Source organism: Pinus tabuliformis, chromosome 6 (genome assembly GCF_031772625.1).
Source record: "Pinus tabuliformis cultivar Carrire ecotype Pingquan chromosome 6, CPIR1, whole genome shotgun sequence".
Classification (NCBI taxonomy): domain Eukaryota; kingdom Viridiplantae; phylum Streptophyta; class Pinopsida; order Pinales; family Pinaceae; genus Pinus; species Pinus tabuliformis.
This window is the reverse complement of record NC_142292.1, coordinates 1728127111-1728148450: the sequence shown is the minus strand read 5'-3', so window position 1 is coordinate 1728148450 and position 21340 is coordinate 1728127111.

Below are 21340 nucleotides of genomic sequence, written 5' to 3'. Positions count from 1 at the left end.
TTTAGATGTATGTCCATCACTCTCCCTTTGGCCAATTAAGAAAATCAATTCCTTGTTGTTCTTACCAATAGAAAATTTCTTATCATAATACATAACTGCCTCACCTCTACTGAAGATATTTCCTCCACTAAGCGAGGAATTTATGAACTTCTTCTACTGTAGTAACTTAAATTGATCTTCATTTGAAAGATAGTCATCATCATACTTTGCTTGGCAACTTTCAGCTTCATTCAAGACAGTTCCATAAGATGGTTTGTCTTCTGCAATACCTACATTCACACACAACTTGTTAGTTGTAAAACCACAAGACCTCATGATCTCATTTGATGATTCAATCACCAAGTCCTTCTGCCATTCCAAATTCTTTACATGACCCAAAAATATTTCAATGTTCTTCTCTTAAATCTCATTAAGTCCTTCACTTGATTGCTTGATATCCTTCCTACTTCTTCTTGCTTTTGGACATCCTCATGAGTCCAACTTCCTTTGCTTTCAGTCCTTGCAATATGATGAAAAGTAAAACCTTTTCCCAACTTTGTATGGGAATTTACATGAGACCTATCTATCTCATCTTCTTTCAGAATAGAATTTAGATTCTTCTTGTCTTCTTCCTCCTTTATGACAATTTTAGCAAGTTGTCCTTATTCACATGTTTCACCTACAAACATACACAAATTATTAGATTTAAAATCATGTGACCCTTTGGTCTCACTTGAAGTTTCAGTCTTCAAGTCTTCATCTTCACCTAGAACTTCACCCTGTTCTGCTTCACAAATGGAAACTTCCATTTCCAACTCAGCTTCTCTGAGTTCTTCCACTAGGCCCTTCACTTGCCTCCGCTATAGCCTTCTCTGTAACTTAGGCCACTTTACTGAATTTTTCCTCAAGACCCAATCTTTTCTCTGGCTTTCCTCTAGTATCATCCTCAATACACTGAGTTGTTCTTTTAACTCAACAATCTCTTTGTCACGCTCCTCTTTACTCATTCTCTTGCCATTTGCTTTGGTATTCTCTTTCTTCACTTTTCTTCTGCTGTGGTCTTCCTCAGAACCTCCACTATGACTATCAGTAGTCATCTTCTTCTCCATCTCTATGAGTTCTTCACTCACTCACTATGAGCTACATTAAGCCTCTGCAATAGTAAGTCCTCCCTGCTGCCACTTACCTCACCAAGCTCCCCTCTATACTTGGTCTTTTACCAAGCACTTGGTTCTTTGTCTCTGGAACCTCTTTGAGCACTTATCTCTGCTCCTTCTAGGCTTCAACTCATCTGCACCTTTTAAGAACACAACTGTCCTCTTTATCCAACCTCTGTTGGAATTCTTCAAGGTTCTGCCACATTCTGCTTTCATTCAGAAATTTTTACTAGCTTCCTTTATCCCTTAGCAATTCTACCCACATCCTCTGTGGAATTTCCTTTGTGAGCTGCAACAATACCTCTACAGTAACAAGTCTCCTTCTTGCTACATATGCCTCACTAAGCTTCTCTCCTCTAAGCTCAGTCTTTTGGCATCTCTCTAGTTCTTTCCTCTGGAACCAATTGAGCACTCCTTGCTCTAGGTTGCTGCAATCTTCTCACCTTCTTATGCTGCTATCTTCAAGATCTCTGCATGATCTTGTTCTACCATTCTCCTGCACTTTGAATGGATTGTTCTCTGTTTCTTGCATCTGTAAATTTTGCTGCACTTTATCCCTGTGTGCCTATTACTTGTTAGATTTAAATATGGTCTCTTCTTGCCTGCATACACATCTTAAAACATAACTCTATTCTAAATTTCTCAAAGACCTTTTACACAAAATTTCCTTATTCTGCTCTGATACCAAATGATGCAGCCTTAGCCACTAATACCCACATTATGTAAACAAAATTGCATACCATATACATGCCTTTGTCATGTCCCCAGATTAATCACCTGATCCATGGTGAAAACCTTCTTAAACCAAGGTTTAATGTTCTTAATTAAGTTTTATGCGGAAACGTTATATTTGACTATTCAATAGTCTAAACCTTCATTAACCTTTCCAGCGGAATTTTACCCAACCTTCGTAACTTCGGTTAATTCTTATAACTCAACCCATCTGTAATCACCCGCACATATTAATCATACCCATACCATGGTCTCAGACTTTGGTTAACTCGACTTAACTTTTTAATTCATTTTATTTCTATTATAACCTCATATAATATAAATATACCATAAACCCATTTAACTTTACCTTTCCAGCCTTTCCATGACCTTTGCAAATTTTTCGATGTTCACCTTTATCGCATTCAACCTGCATCGTTGATTTCACTCCATTAGATCAACGACTATTGCGCGATCTCCATTCATCCTCCAGAACTCAAACAAACTTAACTCCAATCCATAACCATATCGGGTCTGCTCAACGTATTTGTTGGAAATATTGGGGGGGTGAATCAATATTCATTTTCAATTGTTATTTGTACCAGTTAACTCATTTATATTTAGAACAAAAATTGAACAATAGGAATAAATGATTTTATTAATATAATTTTTACAATAAATCAAGTACAATATATATAAGGCTCCAATTTGTTGCCAAGCACCAACTTGGTCTTTTGTGAGGATCCAACCTCTAGGGCACAATCCTATCTTCTCAAGGAAGCAACCTTGCGTTTAGGAGCACCAACTCCAAGGACACCAATCCTTTCAATTCTGAGGCACCAACCCTATCTTGTTAAGACACCAAACTTGTTTTTTTGAGGCTCCAACCTTTAGGACACCAACTCTCCGGGCTCCAACCCACTGCTATATTTTGTCAAGATATGTTTGATAGTAATTCTCTGCTCCCAAAATCTTCTTCACTAAATTATGTCAATCTAGAGCTTCAATGTAGTCTCCATGCTACATCATCAATGACAACCTATCTTCATATGAAAGAGTCTTCACAACTCTTCATATTGCCCACACAGAGTCTGCAATGTTACCTCATGATGGTTTCAAATAGCCATCATGATCTACAATAGTCTTCACACAACTTCAATGTGTCTACAATGAACTACACTAAGCTCTGCACAAAAACAACTCTCTATTTCAAGCCTCTATTCTCTCTGTCACAGTAAATGCTTCAGGAGTGACTGCTTCAGAAGTAACTGCTTCAGGAGTGACTTCTTTAGAGGAGTGACTGTCGCAGTTTCATATTGTGCGTTCAATTAAGTACAACCCTGTTCATACTCAGATAATCTTCTTAGATCTGCAGAGCGTCCTTTTGAAATGTTATCTGAATCACTATGAAACATTGGTCTGAGCTTTTCAATAACTAACCCAATCAACAGAATTGCTTTATCCTTCGACTTCCTCCTGTCCTGTTGGACCTTTGGCTTCTTTCTGTCCTGTTGGACCTTTGGCTTCCTTCTGTCCTGCTGGTCCTTCATCTTCCTCATGTCCTGTTGGACCTTTGGCTTCCTTCTGTCCTGTTGAACCTTTGGCTTCCTTCTGTCCTGCCATACCTTTGGCTTCTCGACCTTTTGACTTCTTCTTTCATTCACTTGACCTTCTGGCTTCCTATATTCCTTCAAGTTCACGAGTTGTGAACTGTTACCTCTTCTCTGTGATAGATTCCTGGGATATGTTACCCATATGGAGGTCCCACATGCCACATGATCACCTTTAATCGTAATCGCAACTTCCAGAGGTCTTCTCATAACATTGTCGATCCCCTACGATCGATGGATTGGATGCGATATTCAATGAACTGTTTTTAATGAATCCATCAGGTCCATAACTCTATCGCAATCAGAGGTTTTAAGATCTACGGATGCGATATTACATTAAACAATTGTTAATAAATTCGTCGGGTCCACAACCTTATTGCAATTGATGGTTTATGGGACTTCGACTGGCACATGGATTAAAACCGGCCTTAACCCCGACAGTTGATCATGATCTAAGGGTTGACTATGAGATCGACATCTAGGATTGAGTGTGGGACTTCAACCACGTTCAAAGAAGTCCGTACTTTCCTACCCCCGCTCTTCCGATAGCTATTGCTCCTGTGTCTTCTCTTCACTCTTCCGCTCTTCTGATAGTTTTCTTCTTTACTCCTGTATTATCATTGTTCAATTGCTGTTTAATTGCTCTTGTTCAATTGCTGCTCAATTGCTGATCAATTGACCTCATGTGTTATTTGATGTTCAATTACTTTTCAATTGACCTCCTGCGTCATTTGCTGTTAAATTGACCTCCTTCTCATCATATCATCATATATCAAACTTTCATCACTATGAGCATTATGATCAATGGGCATCAATGGGCAATCATGTATCAAATAATTTTCCATTACAAACACTGCTATATTGACATCAATGACAACCTAGATTAACAATATCCCCCTTTGTCATTGATGGCAATATTCTTCTTCTCTCCCCCTTTGACATCAATGGCAAAGGAGTGCACAAGGACTCCCCCTATTGAACTGCTTCCCCTATCATGCAACATCTTTATGAATAGTATATTTTTATGGGTATGTTACTCCCCCTGTCGTGGTGCTCTTATTTTTACTCAAGATAGAAGGATTGCTACCTCATCATCAACTAGCACATCATCCCCTCTTCATGTCTCAAAACTTCTTCATAATGCTTTCAGCAATGCTTAAAGATGCTTCATTTCAATGCTTCCAAATAGGCTCCAAATAGCCATACACCAAATGTTCAAGTCCAAGTTTTTATGCTTTTGCAATCCGAATTTTATTGTCTTCACTGTCATAATTAAGGAGTCTTTATAGTTTGAATCAGGAGAAGACGCCATTGAAATTGTCATTCTTGCTATATTTCTTCAAATCAGGATTCCTTCAAAGCATCAAACCATATTTTCTTTCACATGTTCATGTAGTTTCAAGCTAGTACAACAATTTTGATAAAAAATCGAAAGAATCATCATCTAAATCACAGGGCTCCCATTGAGGAAAAGGATGCCAATAACTGAGTTGTGAAGGTCCCGGCCAAACTTCTTCATTTGGAGTTCCGAGCAAGCTGAAGATCGCATGAAGAATCTTGAAATCATTCCATCCCACAAAGAGAGGCTCCCTTCTATATAATTCAGCAAAAATGCAGCTGACATTCCACATGTCAACAGAAAGACAGTAGGTATCCTGACCCAAGAGCAGTTCGGGAGATACGTACGAGTGCACCCCTACCCTCTTCGTATAAACCTTGCTAGATAAATTGATAGCTCTTCCCAGACAAAACCTTGTGATTTTTAGTGACACAAATTCCCCATCCTCCATTTCTATCCATATAGCTTTAGGATTTAGGCTTCTGTGCATGACACCATGGCCCTGCATAGAAGCAACGCCTTTCACAAGCTCACACATAATTTTCTTGATAAACAGGGGTGGTATTATGAGCAACCGTGTCTGATATCTATTGATGAATAAAAAAAGATTCAACTTCATATCATTAAATACTATATGAAGGCGAAATTGGCTGTGTCGACTCTTTCGGCGTTCCACATCTCGCAACTTAACGATGTGCAGGCGCTATCGGACAACATCCATAAAATTGATATCTCTCTGATGGAAGTGGGGGGAATTCCTTCCATAAAATGTATGTAAGCAACCTTGAGAGTCACCTCCTCCCCTATTTCTGCCATTATGCGCTTATAAATCCTTCCTTCTAGATCTTCCTCTAACAACTGACACCTCATATACTTCAGAATCGTATCAAGATTCATGTTACTACTAAAAAATTGAAAACTATAAGCTGATTTTCCTTTCAAACAAGGTCTATATTACTGTCCTTGATTTACCTGTTCTCACATTATATCCCTGAGTCGAGACATTCAACTTCTGTAATACCAACAACATAGCTATTAGCCCTGTTTCTCTAGCATTGGATGGCCTTTTCTGCTGCTCCAATTTCTGCTTAGTGATCAAGTGGAAAACATCTTCAACAATAGTCCAAAGAATGGTTACAAGATCATGTTCTTCAATGTAGTGCTCCTGAGAAATGATCTTTATCAAAGGGTGATTGTTAATATAGCTCAACACGGATTTCATAAGGACCCTTTCATGAATAGATTCTGCAATAATGATCAAGAATCACAAGCTCCCCCTAACTGTATGCATGGTCTCTTTTTGGCAGAATCCCATTATCAAACACTCGAAATATCAAGAATATATTCATGAATTCAACAACATGTGTTGTTGGTTGGAGGGTTTAGGAGATTTTCAGATTGTATTCGATTTCTTCTCCATACTTGTGTAACTTTCTTTTCTAGCATGGTTCTAGCTTGAGAAGGTGCCCAAATAAAGTTACAATTACGTGCCATATGACCAATGTTATGACACTTGAAGCATTCTATGTTGTTCATGAATAAGAATTCATGAATTATTCTTGTGAAATTACTTCTCAGAGATTGACGGGGATCATTATAAGCCCTACAATCTTTTGCCATGTGTCCAAAGTTTTTACAAGAATAACAATAACCAAGAAATAAACTTTGGGGGAGATGGAGATTTCCTTGATATACTTCTGAAGCCTTTCTGCCTTGAGATCCTTTGATGATAATTATTTCTTCTCGCATTCTTGATAACATTTGCATTTCTTCTTGGAACAAGACTTCCATCATTAACACCTTGACTCTTATCTTTACCTTTGCTGAAACTGGGAGCACCAACATTTATTTCTGACTTCCTCATATCCTTGTTGTTTGAAGCATTATCATTCTTGCTTGAGGATTCACTTGCATACCCAAGACCTGATTTATCAGATGGAAATCTTTGATGGCTGAGCCTGTCATCTAAGGCTTGAGAGCTCTTCAAGGTTTTTTCCATCCCTTCAACCTTTTTCCTGAGGGAGACAATCTCTTCTTCCTATTTTTCGCAATCATTTTTCTTCTTAGCAAGTTGTTTCTCAATCTCTTCCTTAATACGTATTGCTTCATTTGCTTCTAATTTAAGGGAGATGATATCTGACTTCATTTTGAAGATTTCTTCATTTTCCTTTGCTAGACTGCTCTCCATTTCTTCCTTGATCCTTGTAGCTTTACATGTTTCGGCCTTGAGAAGGTTGATGTTGGGATTTAATTTGAAGATTTCTCCATCCTTTGCTTTTAGTTGACATATCATGGTGTTTCTCTCCTTTTCTGCTTCATCAACCTGTCCTTCTATGATTGCCAATGCTTCCATTGTCTTCTCAGCTCCTTGTGCTAACTTTCTTGCTTCTTGTAGTTAATATTTGAGAGAGGAGACCTTTACCTTGTACTGACCAATATCTTCTTCAAGTTTGTTCAGGCTCTTGTGCCTTTGTTCAAGTTGACTTGACAAGGTATCTTCCCGTTTCTTTGCTTTATCCAATTGATTTGTCATGGATATGACTTCTTCATGATGCTTTCTTTTGCTTTAATGAAATTTCTTCTTAAGCTTAGCAAGCTATTCATCCCTTTCTTGTACTTGAAGCTTGACAAGGTCAACTTTCTTCCTTGTTTGGTCTTCGTCACGAGCTAGTGCTTTCTTATTAAGTTTCTTGTTTTCCTTTTTCAAATTGATAATCTCTTCCATGGAAGCCATAAGTTTAGTGAGGATATCTTCTACAAAGTCTTTTTCATTCTCTTCATTTTCTAGGTCTTCTTTAGCCTTGATGTCATCAATCTTATCTTCAGCTTCCTTAACGGGATCTGGATTTTCTTCTTGTTTTCCATCATTTTCTTGACTATAGATCATTGTCAATGCTCATTTTGAGTGAATGTCATGAAGTTTTTCCCATATACCCTTCACTGACGAACATTTTCCTAAATTTTTGTTTATAGAATATGGTAGCTCATTCAAGATTGCCTTCATTGCTTTTGCATTGTACTCCTTGGATTCTCCATTCATCATGTTATCAGTAATTACTCATTCCCATACTTCAGTGCCTTGAGTCTTTAAGAAATTACTCATTCTTGCTTCGCATATATCAAAGTTTTCATTGAACCATGGAGCCTTCACAAATTGATTGACTTCTATTTCTGTGGTATAGGGAGACACATCTTTAGGAGGATTGGAGACTTTCTTCCTTGGCTTTGCCATTTGTGTTCTAATGATCAACCTTCAATCTGTTAGGCCTTTGAGTGAAGGAACTTGACTTTGATACCAATTATTGGAAATACTGAGAGGGGGGTGAATCAGTATTCCTTTTCAATTTTTATTTTTACCAGTTAACTGATTTATATTTATAACACAAAACGAACAATAGGAATAAATGATTTTATTAATATAATCTTTACAATAAATCAAATACAATATATATAAGGCTCCAATCTATTTCCAAGAACCAACTTGGTCTTTTGTGAGGATTCAACCTCTAGGGCATAACCCTATCTTCTCAAGGAAGCAGCCTTGTGTTTAGGAGCACCAACTCCAAGGACACCAATCCTTTCAATTCTGAGGTACCAACCCTATCTTGTCAAGGCACCAAACTTGTTTGTTTGAGGCTCCAACCTTTAGGGCACCAACCCTCCGGGCTCCAACCCACTGCTATATTTTGTCAAGATATGTTTGATAGTAATTCTCTGCTCCCAAAATCTTCTTCACTAAATTCTGTCAATCTACAACTTCACTGTAGTCTCCATGCTACATCATCAATGACAACCTGTCTTCATATGAAGGAGTCTTCAAAACTATTCATATTGCCCACACAAAGTCTGCAATGTTACCTCATGATGATTTCAAATATCCATCATGATCTACAATAGTCTTCACACAACTTCAATGTGTCTACAATGAACTGCACTTAGCTTTGCACAAAAACAACCCTCTGTTTCAAGCCTATGTTCTCGCTATCACGGTAAATGCTTCAGGAGTGACTGCTTCAGGAGTAACTACTTTAGGAGTGACTTCTTTAGAGGAGTGACTGTCGCAGTTTCATATTGTGTGTTCAATTAAGAACAACCCTGTTCATACTTAGATAATATTCTTAAATCTGTAGAGCATCCTTTTGAACTGTTATCTGAATCACTATGAAACACAGGTTTGAGCTTTTCAATAACTAACCCAATCAATAGAATTGCTTCGTCCTTTGGCTTCCTCCTGTCCTGTTGGACCTTAGAATTCCTTCTTTCCTGCTGGACCTTTGGCTTCCTTCTATCCTGCTGGACCTTCAGCTTCCTTCTGTCCTGCTGGATCTTCGGCTTCCTTTTGTCCTACTGGACCTATGACTTACTTCTGTCCTTCTGCTTTCTTAACTCTCACTCGATCTTCGGCTTCTTTTGTACCTTCATCATCTGCTAGACCTTTGGATTCTCGACCTTTCGACTTCTTCTTTTGTTTGCTTGACCTTTTGGCTTCCTCTGTTCCTTTAAGTTGACAAGTTGTGAACCGTTACCTCTTTTCTGTGATAGATGCTTGGGATACATTACACATATGGAGGTCCCACATGCCACAACATTACCTTTAATCACAATTGCAACTTCCGGAGGTCTTCTCATAACATAGTCAATCCCCTATGGCCGACGGAGCGGATGCGATATTCAATGAACTGTTTTAATGAATCCATCGGGTCCACAACTCTATCGCAATCAAAGGTTTTAAAATCCCTTTGAAACTTGCGATACTGCAGATGCGATATTACATTAAACAATTGTTAATAAATTCGTCAGGTCCACAGCCTTATCGCAATCGACGGTTTGTGGGACTTCGACTGGCACATGGATTAAAACCAGCCTTAACCCTCATAGTTGACCATGATCTAAGGGTTGACTATGAGATCGACGACTAGGATTGAGTGTGGGACTTTAGCCACGATCAGGGAAGTCCGTACTTTCCTACCCCCATTCTTCCGATAGTTGTTTCTCCTGTGACTTCTCTTCACTCTTCCGCTCTTCTGATAGGTTTCTTCTTTACTCCTTTCTTATCACTGTTCAATTGCTGTTCAATTGCTCCTGTTCAATTACTGTTCAATTGCTGATCAATTGACCTCCTGTGTCATTTGCTGTTCAATTGACCTCCTGCGTCATTTGCTGTTCAATTAACCTCCTGCATCATTTGTTGTTCAATTGACCTCCTTCTCATCATATCAACATATATCAAAATTTCATCACTGTGAGCATTATTAAGCATGTGCATCAATGGGAAATCATGTATAAAAGAATTTTCCATCACAAATGCTGCTATATTGACATCAATGACAACCTAGATTAACAGTGTTAACCTGTGCACACCTTATCCACGCGATATCGATTCGATCAGTCCAACCAACGGACGGTCCTGATCACCTACGGACTTCAACTAATTAAGATATGGTTCATAAACCTCATCGGGTCCGTTTTCTAGGAACCACTTACAGTTTTGATGCCGCGTGAAAGCCACTTTTTCCTAAGGAAACCACTCTTCTATTCTGCTAGTACTTACGTTTAATCTCCGCCGTTCATTTCTCATTCACTATATGCTACGCAACTTAATCTTGGTCGCCCATCACCTTCAACCTCATTCGTTGATCTCATAGATCCAACGACTCCTGTGCATCATCACTTCATTTCTTTGACCTTCCCTTTACCTCGTTTTTAGGCCATTTCTCAGTGTTTTCTATGGTTTTGGGTTTACTTCAAGGTTTCGGGTCTTTAGTTGTTTTGCAATACAACTCCCTCTTGGCTTAACTCCGTGTACTCTTAATCACTGTCATCCCTGAACTTCACTTGGATCCTTTGATCGGATTCAACGATCAAACCCTGATCCTACATACTCCACTTCTTCTCTGTGTTCTGCTCGAACCTCACCTGCATACATATACTATGCAGAATTACACTAATTACATAAAACTCATAACTCCATACACACCATACAATTTAGAAATTGAATTCTCTGTATTGATAAATAAATATTTACATAGTTTCTTCTCTTAGGCCTGATTTCCAATATCAGTGGCCTTTGTTTGACAATCTGCCCGTAAGCTTACAATCAACCTCTTCACTCTCTAACTCCCTAACTAACTAACTCTTTCTAAGCCTTTTAGGATTACATTTATACAAAAGGCTCTATGAACCAATTCTGGTTCAGATCTTTAATAATTTCAATTAAAACCTAGGAATCCTCTCAATCCTATAAATCATGAACTAATTCCTAATTCAAGATCTACAATTAAGTTCCAAAGCTATCAATCCCTATGAACTCTTAACTATCCCGATTCTCTCATTTGCTCCATTCGAGAACATTTACAATATGCCTCACAATACTTAATTAATTCATATTTTCATTAAAATCACTCAAAGTCCTAAATAATTACATTAATTTAACACTTGGGAAACCAACTTCCTTAAAATACAAGACCCCCTATGTCTACTAAAATACAATGATTTTTCTTGAGCTGAATGCTGCTGCATCATATTTAATTGCCACAAAGTGAGCTACCTTGATCAACTTGTCAATCACCACCATAATTGCATCATGTTTTTTTGAGGTTGTTGGCAACCCGATGATGAAGTCCATGGAGATTACTTCCAATTTCCATTTCGGAATGGGAATGGGCCAAAATAAACTTGTTGGATGTTTATATTCAACCTTCACATGCTAGCATTTTATGCATTTTGCAACAAAATCAACCACCTCCTTTTTCAAATTAGGCCAATAATAAAACATCTTGATGGTTGTGAAAGTCTTTTGGTAACCTGGATGGACGAAATATGGTTTTACATGAAACTCATTCATTATAAGCCTCTTCAAATCATCATTATCTAGTGTATAGATTCTGTTTTTGAATCTGATTAGACCCTCATTTGTGAGATGATATTCCTCATCTTCACCATCTTGTTGTAGCTTTTCCTTGTTGATATTTATCATATGTTGTCTTGCATGGTTGATCTGTTCCACTAGATCTGTTCCATAAGAACTCATGATTACTGTGTGATTCAATTGGATTCTTCTACTAAGTGCATCAACAACTTTGTCTTGTTTTCCTTTGATGTACTTGAACTCAAACTCGAATTCATTAAGTACAGCTAGCCATCTAGCTTGTCTTGCATTCAACTTAGTTTGATCAAATAAATATTTAATTCCACCATGATCTAAGACTTTTGTGATCCATATTGTAGAGAGCAGTCTTTCAGATTAATCACATTGTAAGGATTGGGTCAATGTTTCAAACCAACTAATTGGTTCATCCTTGTCCTGAGGATGAACCACATTAGTGGTTCGAAACGTCGACCCAATCCTTACAATGTGATTAATCCAAAAGAATGCTCTCTCCACCATGAGTTGTCATGAGCGTGAACTTTCTACCGAGGAGGTAATGTCTTCACATTTTCAATGCATGCATGATGGTTTCTAACTCTAATTCATGTCTCATGCTCATTTAATTTCTGTGACTGATAGAAGACTACCTCCCCTTCCCGCATCAAGACTCCACTAAGCCCTTCTTTGCAGGCATCTATACAAACCATAAAATATTTGTTCGGATCTGCAATCTTCAACATAGGTACATTGGTGAGAAACTATTTCAACTTCTCAAAGCTTGCTGCACATTCAACTGTTCATTCAAACTTCTTTCCCTTCCTCTACAAAGATGTGATAAGATGGTCTATCTTGGAGAATTTTATGATGAACCTGCTATAGTATCTTGCCAATCCCATGAATGATTTATTCTCATTCAAAATTTTCATTGTTGGCCATTCCATAATGGATTTGACCTTTTCCGGATCAACTGATATCCCTCCCTTGGAGGAAATATGCCCCAAATAGTGTATCCGTGTCTTAAACAAATCATACTTTATGAGGTTTGCGTAAAGCTTGTGCTCCCTCAGCAATTTTAGTACTGCAACTAGGTGCTTCTCATGTTATTCTTTAGTATTTGAATACACCAATATGTGTTCAACAAAGATAATCACGAACTTGTCCAAGTAAGGGCACAACACATTGTTCATTAAACACATGAAAGTGGTAGGGGAATTAGTAAGCCCAATGGGTACCACTACAAACTCATAGTGCCCATATCTTGTTCAAAAAACAATCTTATGGATGTCTTCTTCTTTTATGCACACTTGATGATATCCAAACCTCAAATCAACTTGGAGAAGACCAATGCTCCTCTCAACTGGTCAAATAGATCATCAATCCATAGCAACAAATACCAGTTATTGATTGTCACTTTGTTCAACTGCCTATAAATAATGTGAAATTTGACTGTGCCATCATTTTTCTTCAAAAACAATATTGGAGCTCCCCATGGTGACACACTTGTTCGTATGCAAACTTGATCAAACATATCTTTTAGCTGTAGATTTAATTCAACTAGCTCAGGTGCACTCATCTGGTAAGGTGCATTGGACACTGGTGTTGCTTCGGGCACTAATTGAATAGATAAATTAACTTCTCTATGAGGAGGTAGTCCCAAAATATCAGTTAGAAACACATCTCTAAATTTCTATAACCCGAGATACTTCTCCAACACTTTAATTTCTTCTTGCCCAATGTTGTCATTGGATTTTCATTGTTGAGAATTTGCACAACAAATAATTTGCAGTCTTTTCAACACCTACTCTTAGCTTACATGTCTATAATTAGTCTCACTAAAGTTTTATTTCACTTACCCTACAAAACGTTTCTTTCTCTAGCATCATCCAAGAATTTAATTTACTTTTCATACCATTGAACTTTAATTTTGTGCATGTACAACTAGTACATGCCCAATAACATGTTGTACACATCCAATGGAAATAAATGTAAATGTGTTGTTGTGGGCATATCATTGAGCTCAAATGCGCACAATTTTACCCACTAACTGATTCTTCTTTTTGTTTCTATTTCCAACTGAACTAACCATGGTTCTGCATGCAATTATTAGGCCAACTTGCACCTTTCCATGAGCTCTAGGATAACATAACTGTATTTAGAGCCAAGATTAATTAAATAGAAATAATTTTATTACACAACTTACCTTCCATCTCAATGATGGATGCCTGGTGGTCTGCGTGGTGATTATCCACAACTGCATAAATTATGGGCAGACGCTGTGCCACATCCCCCACAGTTTGAGCTTCTTGGGTGCTGTAAATTTTTGAACCTGCTTTTTTCTAGTGTGGGCAGTCCCTCTTTTAGTATTTCCCCCACAATTCAAACATTTCAACTACTCTTTACTTTCAAATTTGCGTTGTTCTCCTTCTTGCTGATGTGCACCAGTTTTGGCAATTTGACTAGATTTATGCTGAAATCAATTTGCATTGGCTGAAGGAATTCCCTCGTTGTCCACATTTTTCTTGGGCCATTTCTTCTTATCCTTACTTTTGTTCCTTGCTTTCGAATCACTTTTAAATTATGTCCTACGCTTTTCTTGTTCATAATAATGTTTTAACTTCTTTATGGCATCATCCAGAGTTTTTGGTTCATAAAACTCTATGCAGTCTTTAAATGATATGGGAAACACATTGATAAATCACTAAAAATTTTCCTTCTCTTCCTTGAGATATGGTTGTTAATCAAGGTTGTCATTGATGTCAATATGGTAGTGTTTGTGGTGGCAAATTCTTGTGATACGTGATGTTTCCCATTACCATAATGTTGCCCATGAAGGACTGAATACAACATATGAATTGAATATGAATATATATATATATATATATATATATATATATATATATACAGACATAGTAGAAGCAGTGGACCCAAGGAGCGTCCCAAGGAGAGAAATATACAGGAGCATTAAAAGTTGAAAAATGAATAAAGTAGAGACTGACTGTGCATAGGGTCATTCATACAGCTCGGACCTGTGTTTGACAGTGATTCAGATAACAGTTCAAAAATGAAGTTTTGATGGTCTAAGAAGATTATCTGAGTGTGAACATGGTTTTCTCTATTGAACGCACAACCTGAAGTCGCAGCAGTCACTCCTTTGAAGCAGTTACTCCTGAAGCGTCACTCCTAAAGCAGTTACTAGAATAAAAGGATTGAAACAGAGGGTCGTTTTTGTGTAGAGCTTTGTGTAGTTCATTGTAGACACATTGAAGTTGTGTGAGACTATTGAAGACCATGATGTATTAGTGATCATGATGTGACTTGAAGATTTTTCTTGGGTATAATGAAGAGAAACAGTGACACCTTTTATGAGACAAGGTTGTCATTGATTATGTAGCATGGAGACTACAATGAAACTGTAGATTGATAGAATTCAATGAAGAAGATTTTGGGAGAAGAGAATTACTATCAAACATATCTAGACAAAATATAGCAGTGGGTTGGAGCCTAGAGGGTTGGTGCCCTGAAGGTTGGATCCTCAAACAAACAAGGCAGGTGCCTTGGAGGATAGGGTTGGAGCCCTAGAAGATCGATATCCTCAAGAAACTAGGTCGAAGCTTGTACCAGAGAAGAGTTGGAGCCTCTAAACACAAGGTTGGTGCCTTTAAAAGATAGGCTTGGTGCCCTAGAGGTTGGAGCCTCACAAAATACCAAGTTGGTGCTTGGAAACATGTTAGAACTTGGGGGATTGAAGATTAATGTCTTCATCAAGGGTTGGAGCCCTATATATTGTACTTGATTCATTATAAATATTATATTAATAAAATCATTTATTACTATTTCTCATTTTGTGTTTTAAATATAATTGATTTAACTGGTAAGAGTAACAATTGAAAAGGAATACTGATTCACCCCCTCTCTCCGTATTTCCAACCATTGGTATCAGAGCCATTACCTTCACACAAAGCCTAATAGCTTGAAGGTTGATCAATTAGAATAAAAATGGTGAATCCAAGGAAGAAAGTGTCCAATCCTCCTAAAGATGTGTCTCCCTCAACCATCGAAGTTGAAATCAATCAATTTGTGAAAGCTCCATTGTTCAATGGAAGCTTTGATATACGGGAAGCAAGAATGAGGAATTTATTAAAGACTCAAGTCATTGAAGTCTGGAAATTAGTGATTGATGATAGCATGATGGATGGAGAATCAAAGGAATACAATGCAAAAGCAAGGAAGGCAATCCTGGATGGGCTACTAGATTCTATAAAGGACAATTTAGAAAAGTATTCATCAGCAAAGGGTACATGGGAAAAACTTCATGACCTTCACTCAAAAGGAGATTTGACCATGACCACTAGTCAAGAAGATGATGGAAAGCAAGAAGGAAATCCAAAACCCATCATGGAAACTGAAAATAAGAATGATAACATCAAGGCTAGAGAAGACCTAGAAGATGAAGAGAATGAAAAAGATTTTTGAAGAAGATCTCCTCACTAAACTTATGTCTGCCATGGAAGAGATTATCAGTTTGAAAAAGGAAAGTGAGGAACTTAAGAAGAAAGCACTAGATAGTGACCAAGACCAAACAAGGAAGGAAGTTTACCTTTTCAAGCTTCAAGTACAAGGAAGGGATGAAGAGCTTGCCAAGATTAAGGAGGAATTTCATCAATACAAAAGAAAGCAACACAAAGAAGTCATATCCATGACAAATCAATTGGATAAGGAAAAGAAACAGGAAGATACCTTGTCAAGCCACCCTGAACAAAAGTACAAAATCTTGAACAAACTTGAAGCAGAGATTGGTCAATACAAGTAAGAGGTCTCCTCTCTTAAATCACAACTAGAAGAAGCAAGAAAGCTAGTACAAGGAGCTGAGAAGAAAATGGAATCATTTGAAATCATAGAAGGATAGGTTGATGAAGCAAAAAAGGAAAGAAACACCATCATATGTCAACTAAAAGCAAAGGATGAAGAAATCTTCAAACTATAATCTAACATCAACCTTCTCAAGGCTGAAACATGTAAAGCTACAAGGATCAAGGAATAAATGGAAAGCAGTATAGCAAAAGAAAATGAAGAAATATTCAAAATGAAGTTAGATATCATCTCCCTTAAAATAGAAGCAAATGAAGCAATACGTATTAAGGAAGAGTTTGAGAAATAACTTGCTAAGAAGAATAATGATTGCGAAAGATTGGAAGAAGAAATTGTCTCCCTCAGGAAAAAGGTTGAAGGAATGTACAAAATCTTAAAGAGCTCTCAAGCCTTGGATGACATGCTCAACCATCAAAGATCTCCAATTGATAAATCAGGTCTTGGCTATATAGGTGAGTCCTCAAGAAAGAAAGAAAATGCTTCAAACAACAAGGATGTGAGGAAGCTAGAAAGAAATGTTGATGCTCCCAGTTCCAGCAAAGGCAAGGATAAGAGTCAAGGAAAAAATGAAGAAAGTCTTGTTACAAGAAGAAATTCAGATGGTATCAAGGATGCAAGAAGCAATGGTTATCATTAAAGGATCTCAAGGTATAAATACTTCATAAGTACATCAAGGAAATCTCCATCTCCCAGGTACCAAAGTATATTTCTTGGTTATTGTTATTCTTGTACAAACTTTGGGCACATGGAAAAATAGTGCAGGGGATATCACAAATATAATTATAATGGTCCCCGTCATTCTCCAAGAAGCAATTTTGCAATAAGAATTCATGAACAACATAGAGTGCTTCAAGTGTCATAACATTGGTCATATGGCATGTGATTGTAACTTGACTTGGGCTCCTACACAAGCTAGAACCATGCCAGAGAAGAAATTTACATAAGTATGGAGAAGAAACAAAATACAATCCAAAAATCTCTTGAACTCTCTAGCTGACAACACATGTTGACTTGATGAATATATCCTTGATATTCCGAGTTTTTGATGATGGGATTATGACAAAAAGAGACCACGCATACAATTAGGGGGAGCTTCTGATTCTTGATCATTATTGCAGAAGCTATTTGTGAAAGGGTCCTTATGAAATCCTTGATGAGCTATATTAACAATTATTCTTTGATAGATAATTTCTCAAGAACACTCCATTGAAGAACATGATCTCTTATCTATCCAATGGACTGTTGTTGAAGATGTTTTTTCTACTTGATTACTAAGTAGAAATTGGAGGAGCATAGAAGGTCATCTAATGCTAAATAAATGGGGCAAAGAACTATGTTGTTGTTATTACAGAAGTTGAATATCTCGACTCAGGGAAATGATGTGAGAATTATGGACACAAATAGATGTAACCTTCAAACAAATAAATACATATGGAAATGGAGCTTGAATTTTTTGCTCACTACACAAGAAAGAGAAATTGGCAGCATTTAACATAATTGAAGCATTACAAAAAGTTGTCAGTCAGTAGAAAGAATTTAAAAGACAGTCACATATTGATATCAAAATCTGCTAATGGAGATAACTTGCAAAGAACATAAGGAAAATATGAATCATCAAAATTACTATAGAAAAAATAATGTTGTGCAATCGAACATAGCTCAGGTTGATGCTGGTCACTTAGAAAAATAGCAATAGTAAGGCAAAACCTCTCACCATTTCATCCGAATGCAATGATGTTGAAATATTGGATGGTCGTGACTTAAGGAGAAGCACAAAGATACAGAGGAACTATGATTTGAAGAAAGATAGAGAGAAGGACAATTTCAATGGCATTTTCACTTGATTCAAACTATGAAGGCCTCTTAATTCTGACTGTGGATACAACATAATATGGAGACATGTAGAGGGGATAATGTGCTAGTTGATGATAAGGCAACAATCTTTCTATCTTGTCAAAAAAGAAGAGCACCATGATAGGGGGAGTAACATACCTATGAATATCTACTATTCATGAAAAAGAGAAGTAGCTTGATAGGGGGAGTACTTGGGCACCCCGTTTGCCATTGATGTCAAATGGGGAGAGAATATTGAAAGGAAAAGAATATTGCCATCAAGACAAAGGGGGATATTGTTAATCAAGGTTGTCATTGATGTCAATATGGCAGTGTTTGTGATGGAAAATTCTTGTGATACGTGATGTTGCCCATTAACATAATGTTTCCCATGGAGGACCCAAGGACTGAATACAACATATGAATATATATATATATATATATATAAACAAAGTAGAATTAGTGGACCCAAGGAGCGTCCCAAGGAGGAAAGCTATTGGAAGTCGAGGAAAGCCATCAGAATCCATCAGAAAGTGATCAGAAGCCATCGGAAAGACATTGAAGCCATTGGAAGTCAAAATCAGAGCAAGAGAAGCATATCAGAGCAAGGGAAGCATATCGTAGCAAGAGTAACCATCATGAAGCCAAAGAGTAAGAGGAAGAAGTCATTGGAAGCCATCAAGAATCAAAGAGTAGCTATCAGAAGTCATAGGAGCGACAAGCTAAGAAAAAACATATGCCCAAGAATAAGAGCCATATCAGAGGAACTAAGGAGAAATATCAGAGGAAGGAATAAACCATGGAAACCCTTTAAAATTTCACAGCGCATGGAATAAAACAAACCGGAGGAGTTAACATATCAACATATATAATATTGGTGGGTTCTATTATATGCCACCACACAAAACCCCTGATTGTGATATGTAATACAGACCTGAACTGTTTATGGTAACAACTCTATTGAAATATATCACATCCGCTGCATCACGAACTTTAAAGCCTTGCCACCGCTCAAAACCCTCGACTGCGATATGAGTTACGAACCCGTTGGACCATTATAATACACCTTTATGAAATATCGCATCTGCTGTATTGGAATTGTCATATCGCAAGTCTTAAAGGATGTCATGTTAAAACACCGATTGCGATATTACTGTGGACCTGACTGCACCACTATAATATGAATCAATATGATATCACATCTGTTGAATCATACGTTTCAAAGAAATGTCAAAACCGCCGATTGGATAAAGGTGTGGACCCAACAGACTGCTGATTGGCGATAGACCCAACGGGTCGCCGATTGCGATAAATTTTTGGATGCTACGGGCTTATCAAAAATAGTTTATTGTATACCACATCCGCTCTGTCGACAATAGGGGAATTGACTATGTTATGAGCAGACCTCCGGAAGTTGAAATTGCGATTAAGGTGATGATGTGGTAGGTGGGACCACCCATTATGTGGTTTTAGCTATGTTGATATATGATTTTCGAAAAATAAACAAGTTTATGATAAAAGTAACATAAAGGCCCCTCTGATATATATTTTTAATATACAAGTCAACCTCCCTCCAATAGACGTGTATTTTTGGTCATTGGTGGAACATATATAAATACAAGTTAAACGTTTCACCTTAAGTATTGATCTCAGGCATTGAACACAGAAAGGAAGTAACAATTCACAACTCGTGAACTCAAAGGAAGTTGAAGGATGAGTGAAAATAAGAAACAGAGGAAAGGAAGTCGAAGGTCGATCAGAAGAGAAATACACAGGAGCATTAAAAGTTGAATAATGAAGAAAGAAAAGACTGACTGTGCATAGGGTCATTCATATAGCTCGAACTTGTTTGACAGTGATTCATATAACAATTCAAAAAGGATGTTTTGCAAATATAATAAGATTATCTGAGTGTGAACAAGGTTGTCTCTAATTGAATGCACAACCTGAAGTCGTGACAGTCACTACTCTGAAGTAGTTACTCCTGAAGCATCACTCCAGAAGCAGTTACTAGAACAGAGGATTGAAATAGAGAGTTATTTTTGTGCAGATCTTAGTGCAGTTCATTGTAGACACATTGAGGTTGTGTGAAGACTATTGATCCGGATTTAAACAGGAACACAATAAAATACAGAGATAACCATAAAGACAGAGATGCAGTGGAAATAATACCTCAATTCATTACTGTAAAATACTGAAATATGCTTACAAACAGAAATGGAAATAAACCAACTAGGGCAATGGTAGCTTATCTCTGAGAAGAGATGTGGTGGCTACATGCCTCTGAACTGTTTCGAACTATCATTACAATGAGGCTCGAAGGCCTATTTATTATTGAGAAACAATGGAAAACCCTTCACATTCCAAAACCTAACCCTAGAAGATGAAACGCCAAATTGTGGGCCCCGTTTTGGGGTGAGTTGGACAGCCAACTTCCCGGGGTCGCGAATTGGTCGTATTATCTCCGTTTGACGCGTATGATAGCCCGTTGGAAAGATCTCTCCGAGGACTACGACAGAAAAGACGGTTTTTAATAGAAAAATCGTTGGCGGAAGATTTCCCAAAAAACGTCGTTTAGGGCCTCAAAACGGCTCTGGAAGTTTAGGACCCGAAAAACTGCTAAAAATAGTAAATTGTGCTATAATTAAGGAAACAGAAAAACTGAAAGAGTTAGTTGTGGGGATCCAAATGGGATAGGTGGGTGGCCACCAACATCCACTTGGATCATTCCTCCCCCCTTAGGAAGCAATGGTCCCCATTGCGTTGAGTTCCTCCCTGAGATGAGGGAGCTTCTGCTGAGCTGGGTTTCTGGTGAGCTGTTCTGCAATCTCTGATGTGTCCAGAAATGGTGGGGAGCATGGTCAGCGACAGTCCACATTGAACACTCGGTGCAAGCGAAGGGATGGAGGAATGCTGTGTTTCAAAGAATTGTTTCCCGTAGTCTTGTTACTGGTGTAAGGACCATGTCGAAGTG